At 38.6% G+C, this 10,733-nt stretch overlaps 2 protein-coding genes across 4 annotated transcripts in view; one reads left to right on the top strand and one right to left on the bottom strand.

Moving 5' to 3' along the window:
* Nucleotides 1–10,733, bottom strand: part of CMSS1 (cms1 ribosomal small subunit homolog) — a 418,346-nt gene that overhangs the window by 369,678 nt on the left and 37,935 nt on the right. The window lies entirely within an intron of this gene.
* FILIP1L (filamin A interacting protein 1 like) overlaps nt 1–10,733 on the top strand; it is a 131,202-nt gene that overhangs the window by 92,724 nt on the left and 27,745 nt on the right. The gene's annotated exons all lie outside the window — the stretch shown is intronic.

Below are 10,733 nucleotides of genomic sequence, written 5' to 3'. Positions count from 1 at the left end.
TCTCTTTTCCTCTCCCTTCCTCTCTGAAATCAATAAAAATATATCTTAAAAATTGTTTAGCATTAAGTTGTAAAGGTTTATTTAACAGTCATGTATTTCCATTCCCCTTTCTTGCCCTCACTTAAGAATACCTATCTAATGGAAAGATTTCCAAGAAAATGTTAAAATGCAAAAATTGAGATGAACAGTGTTTATTTTAGAATAAGCTATTTTTATATTAAAAGGGAAGAGAATAGGAATCTTTATTTATATTTGCATGTTTACTCGTAAAGATACTCTGAAAGTACATATAAGAAACATTAATCAGTGGTTACAGATTGGGAGAGAATAGGCAGATGAAGAATGAGATGGGAGGAAGATACAGTATACCTTTTATTTTTTTAAAATATATTTTTATTGATTTCAGAAAGAAAGTGGGAGGAAGAGATAGAAACATCAATGATGAGAAAGAATCATTGATTGGCTGCCTGCTTCATGCCCCCTACTAGGGATCAAGCCCACAACCTGGGCATGTGCCATGACTGGGAATTGAACCATGACCTCCTGGTTCATACGTCTACACTCAACCACTAGCCTCGCTGACCAGGCTACAGTATACCTTTTAATATCTATATTTTGAAATAAATATTATATATTTAGGAATGCTAATCTAAAATCTAAGAGTAAAATTCAAACTTGCTTGAAGGGTTAACAATGAGCAAAATAAACTTTGTATAATTACAAAATTAATTATACAACAATATGAAAACTACAAATGACCTGTTTGTTGGACAATTTGGACATCCTTCAACCTATTACTTTGTATTTGTTTCTGAAATTCTCAAAAACATTATACAATATCCTCAATAGTCTTCAAATTTTTCACATTGTTCAAACCCAACAGTAGCACATATAGAAAAAGACTATTCCCTCCAGATCTGTGCCAAATCAACGATCCCACCCCACCTCTGAGTCCCCAAGTAGACATGTCTAGGAGTATCTGATCCTAGCAGAGAAAATGCACATTTATACTCAAGGGACGGACAGGGATAAGATGACCAGAACATCAAAGAGGCTTTGGAAGGTCAGCTATTTGCACCCATTGTTATTTGCTGGCATTTTGGTGTATAATGCATATTCAAAGCATCATTCTCTTCCAGGAAGGGAGAAGAGCTAGGGTATAGATCTATGAACAAAAGAAAAATGGAAAATACTGGCTGGTCCTAAAAACTAGTACACTTGAGCACCAGATAATGAAGAAGAGTCATGAGTGTCAGAGACAACTAACACAAAAAGATCAACCAGAATTTTTCCAAAAAATTAATCATGCCTTAAAATTTTAGGTGGTTTTTCACCAGAAGTGATTTTTTTTGTTCTGGATTTTTTACAATGTTGGGAGACTTTTTTAGTTGTCACAACAGAGGCTGGGGGTACTGGGTTACTTCTGGCATCAGTAGGTAGAGACCAGGGATGCTGCTAAACATATACTACAATGCATAGGACAACCCCCATAACAATTATTCAGCCCAAAATGTCCATTGTGCCAAGGCTAAGAAACTCGGGCCTAAAATGATAACCAGTGTGGCTAACCATGTGCATGGCTGAAAAGATGTGTAAATGGCCTGAAGGTGGATCACACTAAACAGATTATATAATTACTAGAGGCCCGGTGCACAAAAATTTGTGCACTTGGGGGGGTCCCTCAGCCCAGCCTATGTCCTCTTGCAGTCTGGGACCCCTTGGAGGATGTCCACCTGCTGGCTTAGGCCCGCTCCCTGGGGGATTGGGCCCAAGTTGGCAGTCAGACATCCCTCTGGCAGCCCAGCAGCTCTCGGGGGATGTCCACTTGCCAGCGGGGAGCAGGTCTAAGCTGCAGTCAGACATCCTTAGCGCTGCTGAGGAAGCAGGAGAGGCTCCCACCACCACCGCTGTACTAGCAGCCATCAGCCTGGCTTATGGCTGCGCAGAGCTCCCCCTGTGGAAGCGCACTGACCACCAGGGGGCAGCTCCTGCACTGAGCGTCTGCTCTCTGGTGGTCAATGTGTGTCATAGTGACCAGTCATTCCCAGCCGTTCTGCTGTTAGGGTCAGTTTGCATATTACCCTTTTATTATATAGGACAGAAGCCTGGTGCATGGGTGGGGACCGGCTGGTTTTCCCTGAAGGGTGTCCCGGATCAGGGTGGGGGTCCCGCTGGGGTGCCTGGCCAGCCTGGGTGAGGGGCTGATAGCTGTTTGCAGCTGGTCACACCCCCTTCTGAGTGGGGGTCCCCACTGGGGTGCCTGGCCACCCTGGGTGAGGGGCTGATGGCTGTTTGCAGGCTGGTCATACCCACTTCAGGGTGGGGGTCCCCACTGGGGTTCCTGGCCAGCCTGGGTGAGGGGCTGAGGGCCGTTTTCAGACTGGCCAAGCCCCCCTGGCGACGGAAGCTCCCAGCCTCTCCTTTTTTTCTTTTTCTTTTTTTTATTCTGGGATTTATTTACCTTCTATAATTGAAACTTTGTAGCCTTGAGAGGAACTCAGAGCCGGCCAGGGTGGGCAGGAAGGAAGCCTCCTGCTCGCTTCAGCTCCGTGGCCACGGCCAGCTGAAAACAGGTATCTGGGGTTTATTTACCTTCTATAATTGAAACTTTGTTGCTTTTAGTGGAGCCCAGAGCCCAACACGGCAAGCGGGAAGCTTGGCTTCCTCCATCATTGGGGCAACCAAGCCTCCTGCTTGCTCCAGCTCCATGGCTGCCGGCCGCCATCTTGGTTGGGTTAATTTGCATATAGCCGCTCTGATTGGTTGGTGGGAGTGGCTTAAGGTGTGGTGAAGGTACGGTCAATTTGCATGTTTGTCTTTTATTAGTGTAGATATCTTTCATTCTGATATAAATTCTGACACTCTCTCCCAGGTGACTCCTACTTTAGGCCAACCTATTGTGGCTGACGTATTCTTCTATGTTATCTCACCATGAGTACAATTTTCTACTTCTAATGGTACCTAGTATGTATTGTAACAGACAGTATGTTAGGAGCTTTTGTATGAATTATTTTACTTAATCCTCAGAACAACACTATTATGAGGGAGGATCTAGTGTTATCTCCATTCTATAGATGAGGAAAATTCGGTCAAATGGCTTCCTCAGTCACACTAGGTAGAAATGGGAAGCCAAGATTCAACTCTGAAAATTAAACTTCAGAATCTGAATTTCTCCTCCAGCACTACCCTGCTGCCCACAGTATTCCACTGCCTCTTTCCTATTGGTGCTTCAGGGTTGGTAAGTCATCCTGGCTGCCTCTTGCTACTCAACCACCTGCACTGTTTACTGTCATCTATTGCTGTGACCCTCTCCCTAAAAGAAGGCTATTTTGGAGCCAAATAGATAAGACACAGAAAAACACTTCACAAGGAGTACAAAATCAACCACAGAAAGGGACAGGAAGGGATGGAGAGAATGACCAACAATGAAAGCATTAGGAATCTGGGATAAGCCCAACATCGCCATCACATCACCAATGGAAACTTAAAAGTCAGCTCTACATGCCATGTACCAGGCAAGGTACTCTCAGGAATTCAGGAGCACATGTGCACACACATACACTCACACACACACCTGTGACAATCCAAAGCATCACATGCTGCATAGCTTTTTGAATGCTTTTCCTTAGAGCAGCGGATCTCAACCTGTAGATTGCGACCCCTTTGGGGGTCGAACGACCCTTTCACAGGAGTCGCCTAAGACCATCGGAAAACGCATATATAATACATATTGTTTTTGTGATTAATCACTATGCTTTAATTATGTTCAATTTGTAACAATGAAATTGGGGGTCACCACAACATGAGGAACTGTGTTAAAGGGTCGCGGCATTGGGAAGGTTGAGAACCACTGCCTTAGAGAGACAAGGCATCATGGCTACGTTAGGTCCGGGCAGGCCTTGAAGGATGAGGGAGACTGCCTATTACTCCCAAAAATTACAAGTCCTTGAAACTTTCAGTCTGCCAAGGACCTGTAATATCAATTTAATGAACGATAAGCTTGTGTGTGTGGTGATGGTGATGGTGGTGGTGATAGAAATAGGAGTAATCAAAATGGAAAGTCTGGAAAAATATTAATATGTTGATCTGAGAACTCTTTTCTCTAATAATTAAGAATCCCATGGCCAAAGGAAAAGAACGCAAAAAGAAAAATGAGTAGGCTCTTCAGCATATTAGTGTATTCATAGTACTCGGTCCTTAAAAAGTTCCCTTTTGTTAGCTATACTATAATCAAAACAAGGCAAAAAATAAAAAAAATAAAAAAAGAAATCCACCTGAGTAAACTACAAAAGAAAAATCATCTGAGTAGATATTTTTTAACGTGAAAAATTAAAATGTGGGATGGAAGGCACAGCTCAGTGGTATTAAGTGACCATCCACCAGCCAATCATTCTTTCTAAAAAGTTGACAATACAGCACTGGAGAAGCGACAACATTTGAATCAGGAACGAAGTAATTATCCCAGTATGGATTTATACTTGTTGCCCTTGTCACTTCCATGTTAGTTCACATTTCCTCTCCCAGGCGTACAGTGAGCACCTTTTTAAGTCTCCTCCCAGCCCTTTGATTGGGGTGTGGAGAGTCTTTCCTAGCCCAAATTCCTTGCTCTCAAACGGAAAACAGTCTCCTCAGAGCCTTATCCCCCAAGCTCTGTGCCTCAGACTTGTCTTTTTTTCTGGTTTTGAAACTTCATCTTTCAGTTTTTCTTTCTAGGAGACCCTTTGTCTCTGTCAGTTTTAAAAAGAAAAAAAGAGAGAAATTTGCCTCAATTCCAGATCACTCTGCTCAATTTGAAGATTTCAGGAACTCCTCTCAAATCCTGTTTCTCTGTTAAAAGCTTCCAAGGTCCTTGTAATTAAAGGTCATGTGACTATGTATTTGCATCTTATTATTTCACTTTCCTGCTCCCTGGGGAGCCAAACAAGATTGTTCAGATGATGCAAAGTCCTGACTCAGGATGCCCCATTTTTACCATATATCCCTCTGACACCAGAGAAAGACTCCTCATGCCCTAATTCTTATTTCACAATGAAGGAAAATAGTAATCCAACTTGCTGGATCTGGACCCATTTATGGTGTCTCTAAATGATCTCAAAGATGATGACAGGATTTTCAGTAACAAAGACAGAAAGCAGACACAGATGTACACTCATACTCAGCTAGCAGATGCCAAAAAAAAGTGTTACTGTTCTTCTATATCTTGCTGACCAAGTCAAATGAATTGAGCATTACATTATGACTATGGTATGCTGTAGCTGTAATGTTTTTTAGGAAACCTTTGACTTGTGAGAGAAATAAAAGGAAGCAACATACATAGAATAAAGACTAGTCATAGCTATTTTTATGAGTGCTTCTAAAAATTAGACTAAACAGTGAAAAGTCCCATTGAAAATCAGGGAATCGTGCAAAGAAACATAAATTATAGGCCCGAATACCAAGAATCTATCTCAGCCTAAGGAAGCTTTCCAATAAATTCTATGTAATTACTCTGCAAACTGCTTAGAACTCTGTGGTTATTTAACCATCAACAGAGCTACTATCAATGCAACAATTAAAATTATATATTAGATAAGAATTGCTATAAGATATAATGACAAACAGACTATCAAAGTCTAACTGTGAGAACATGTAAAATTGAATAAAGCAGTGTAATATATGTTGTTTTCTACTTAGTAATTAACATGTAAATCAGGAAGAAAAAGTAATGTATTAAACTAGCTCTGGAAGAATGAAAGCAAATATAAGAATTGAGCTCCATTAAAGTGAAGTTACAAATTTTGGACTAAAATGAGATGCACTATTTCATATATCTTAAGAAAAGACCAAACAGGATTTGATATCATCACACTATGTGGTTGTTGCTGGGAAACTATTATAAGTTCTGACCAGAGTGATCTCTGTAAGTATACAAGCAGGTTTTGACAGAAAAAGGTAAACTGACAAATAAAAGTACAGTACCTTGCACACAGCAAGTGCTCACTGTAATTGCCTCATAAAGATCTGAAATGAATGAAATGTCAGCTGACCTGCACATCACTGTGGATGGGCCCATTTAAAAACGAGGCAACTCAGTAGTTTCCATGCCCTAATTTCAAACTGTAGTTTCAAACAAAACCCAATGTCTTATGGAGACTGTTTTATCATTCAGGATTTTTCTAAGAACTGGGAGAGAGGGATCTGAAAGCAGAGAGTCTTCCCGCTATGGTGGGGAGCAAACAACTAGTTTTATTAACGATGGAAACATTGACGCAGTGAGTAGGCCGGTAAATCTGGCCACTTCATCAGGTTGAAGCAAAGGGCTTGCTTAGGAACAGCTTAAAGGAGGTGATAGCTTAAACCAGAGGCTTTTCAAGAGAAAGACATTTACCATTTAGGTTTCAACTGTCTATCCTTTAGAGTACTGTTTCTCAAAGTGTGGCCCTTTCAAGACAACTGTAAGGTCAAAGCTATTTACATAACAACACTATTTTTTCACTCTCATTCTCTCACAAGTGTACAAGGAACTTTCCAGAGGCTATATGATGTGTGGTGACATCATTACTCTGACAGCTAATGGAATATATGAAACAGATTTGAGAATCCAGCTGTCTTCAATTAAGCTAGACATTAGTAGGAGTTAGCAGAAATATAAAACAATACAACTTTTCCTGATGTTTTGGTTTGAAAAAGTTATTTTTTTATAAAAACATGCTATTTATGTTAACATATAACGGGCTTATTAATGAATTCATGAATATTTTTAAAATACCTTAGTCTGAGCCCTGGCTGGGTGGCTCGGTTGGAGCGTCGTCCCTACACCACAGGGTTGCAGGTTCAATTCCCAGTCAGGGCACATACCCAGGTTGCTGGTTTGATCTCTAGTTGGGATAAGTAAGGGAGGCAACCCATTGGTCTTTCACTCTCACATCAATGTTTCTCTCTCTCAAATATCCTTGGGTAAAGATGAAAAAAAGACAGAGAAAAATATCTTAGTCTGAATTTCTAATACAGTAAATATTGATAGACACAATCCACACAATCAAAAGCTCTTTGGAGCCCTCAATAATTTTTTGGAGCCCTCAAGTACTTTTAAGAGTTTCTTAAAGGAGTCATGAGACCAAAAATGTGAGAACTACTCCTCTGGAGCCTTTATAGAAATGCATTGGAATTATCTGCTCATTCTTTCCCAACATCTTACAAAATCTAAAAACAGGAAACCATCCCTTTTTCATCTCAGTAGAGCCCCAGCACTAACTATAGTCCTTTGATGTTTGCAAATTAAATGAAATAAACTCTTGCCATATTCATAACACCAAAACTTTAAATTCAAGATCCACACAGTGAATACAGTACAGTATTTGTCTCCCAAAAATAACAGATGAGAAGCTAAACTGACTCTTAAGTTGTTCACCACTTACAGGTTTATTTCTATAGCTAACAGAAACAACACAATGCCATTAATGGCGTGTGGAATTGATTTCATTGCTAGATAATCACCCTAAGTTTATACGGGCCAGTTGTCTGAAGAACTGGAAAAGAATCTGGAAAATAGAAACATAATTGATGTGTTACAGTGGTCAGGTTATAGATGAGTATTTCCATTTCAATTTCATTTGCTTTTGATGTAATGTTGCTTGTGTAATAAACAAACTTATTTGCCCAGCACAGTTCTGGGCTCTTTGAAAAAAATAAAAGAACCACTCCTTTGCAGAAATGAAACAACCAAAGGAGAGTAAGGGGCTAGGATATCGACATTTACCACCAAACTCTCTTCAACAAGCAAGCACATACAGTTCTAATGCAGGGATCTGAATAAATAAGGGTCAGAGATATTCCAAAAGTCTCGATTCATTCTAGAGGCCAATGTACTTGGAGAATACCAATGGGAAAGCCATTTACATCTCATTTTCTTAAATATCTAAAACCATGCACATGGGTAAATATTAGAGCATCGTCTTTAAAAGATGAATAAAATTACTTGGAACAATGCTATAGTATTTTCCACAGGAAGGTATATTTGTTCATTCTTTTACTCATTCAAAAAATATTCGTTTAGTGCCCTCTACAGGTAAGAGCTTTGAAGTAGACACTATAGAATAGAAAAATGAATCAGACATGTGCCCTATTCTTAACAAGCTTATATTTTAGTAGGGTTGATTGTAATGTACAAAAATAAGACAAAAGTAGTGAGAATTATAAATTATTATGGGTATGACTGGCATTATAGCATTTAGGCACACTATATGTTTCATATGTGTGTTATATGATGCATATTACTAACACTCAATGTCTCTTTTACACCGTCGGGAGCTAAAATATATAGTCACACATGTGTGCTGATGTGTGTGTAAATACAAACTGAAAAGATCCTCAGACTGTATCATTTGTAATAAAGAGCCAGCATTATAGTTAGTACCAAAGAATATTCAAGATGACAGATGTGATATTTTGAAAAACCAAAGAACTGCTATTGCACATAACAGTGATAAACCACAATAAGTTACAACAGTTCTAAGCCATAATAGAAACTCTAGATCAGTGGTTCTCAACCTTCCTAACGCCGCAACCCTTTAATACAGTTCCTCATGTTGTGGTGACCCCCAACCATAAAATTATTTTCGTTGCTACTTCATAACTGTAATTTTGCTACTGTTATGAATCGTAATGTAAATATCTGATATGCAGGATGTATTTTCATTGTTACAAATTGAACATAATTAAAGCATAGTGATTAATCACAAAAACAATATCTAATTATATATGTGTTTTCTGATGGTCTTCGGCGACCCCTGTGAAAAGGTCGTTCGACCCTCAAAGGGGTCGCAATCTACAGGTTGAGAACCGCTGCTCTAAAGAAAAGCTGTAATAAGATACTACTTTAAGCCAGTTTGGATTTAACTACTTCACATTTGTATCCATAAAACCAGCTTCCACAGCCTATTTTTATTGGACAGGATTCAGTGAATGTTCCTCTAATCCTGTGGTGTCAGTACTCGAACATGAATATGAGTACTCCAAGACAGTAGTCTTCAATTTGGAGTACACATACCCCTGAGGGCACACAAAAATTTTCCAGAGGTACAAGCATTGGGGAGCTTTAAGGAAACCAATGTCAACGTCTGCATTCACACACATGCTTTCCAAGACTGATCTACCAGAAAAAGTGCTTGTGCTCTGAGTTGTTTCTTTCCAACAACCCTTTCAAAATAATCTTCTTACTTAAAATCTTACTAAATGCATCTTCATGGATTGGAAACCCCTCTATGGCACAAAGGGACAACTCTAAGAAAGACTTAACTCCTTGGAGGGTCCAATGAGAGCAGCTGCAGTTTCAGAACCAACCACTGGATGGAGCAGTGCCTATTAATCTGGGGAAAACTCAGGGAAGTACCTGTACCTCATTTCTTTTAGAAATAAAAGATATTTTCACATTTACTTAAGTTGAAAAATGAAGTCAAACTTTTCTTGAGCAATTGATTTGACTGACTGGTTTGGCAATAATTATTTTTAGATTATATGGCAGAGGTTAATATATATCTTTTGGAAGTATTTAACCCTGAATAAAAAAATTCCAGATGCCAGCTTTAAAATGTGTGAAGGGGTACTAAGTTTTTAAAAATTACTTTAGAATAAAGTATTGAAGAGAAATTTTTAAAAATCCAACTTACAATAGCAGCAAAAAGAATAAAATTTTTAGGGATAAATTTAACCAATCTGTACAGTAAAAAACTGTAAGACGATGAAATAAACTGAAGACACAAATAAATGGAAAGATATTCTGTTCATGAATTTGAAGAATTAACATTGTTAAAATGTCTATATTATAAAAAATGATCTACAGGTTCAATGTAATCCCTATCAAAATTCCAATGGCATTTTTCACAGAAATTAAAAAGAATCCCAAAGCAATTTTGAGAAGGAAGAATGAATCTAGAGGCATTACACTGTCCTGATTTTAAACTGTAGAACAAAGCTATAGTAATAAAAATAGTACGGAACTGGAATAAAAACAAATATACCAATGAAACAGAGTAGAAAACCCAGAAATAAACGCATCCATATATAGTCAATTAATTTTCAACAAAGGAGCCAAGAATATGCAATGGGGAAAGGACAGTCTCTTCAATAAATGTGCTGGGAAAACTAGACATTCACATGCAAGAGTGAAACTGGACTTACAACATAAATATGTAAGCTGAAGCTATCTTACATTACACACAAAAATCAACTCAAAATGGATTAAGGGATTGAAACTAAGACCTGAAACTGTAAAACACATAGAAGAAAACATGGTCTTGGCAATGATTTTTTGGACTTCATACCCAAAGTAAAGGCAACAAAAACAAATTAAACAACTGAGACTATACCAAAGTAAAAGCTTCTGCACAGCAAAGGAAACCATCAACAAAATAAAAAGGTAGCCTATGGAATGGGAGAACATATTTGCAAACCACATATCTCATAAGGAGTTCATATCCAAAATATACAAGGAACTCACACAACTCAATAGCAAGAAAACAAATAACCCAATGAAAAATGGGCAAAGGACCTAAATAGACATTTTCCCAAAGACATAAAAATGGCCAGCAGGTACATGGAAAGGTGCTCAACATCATTAATCATCATGAAAATGTAAATCAAAACCACAATGAGATAGCAATCACACCTGTTGAAATGTCTATTATCAAAAAGAGATAATTAATGCTAGCAAAGATGTAGAGACAGAGGCATTCTTGTCCACTGTTGGTGGGAAT

The sequence above is a fragment of the Myotis daubentonii genome, chromosome 3 (genome assembly GCF_963259705.1).
Source record: "Myotis daubentonii chromosome 3, mMyoDau2.1, whole genome shotgun sequence".
Classification (NCBI taxonomy): Eukaryota; Metazoa; Chordata; class Mammalia; order Chiroptera; family Vespertilionidae; genus Myotis; species Myotis daubentonii.
The sequence above is the reverse complement of the archived record's forward strand: the minus strand, read 5'-3'. Positions and strand labels throughout refer to the sequence as shown.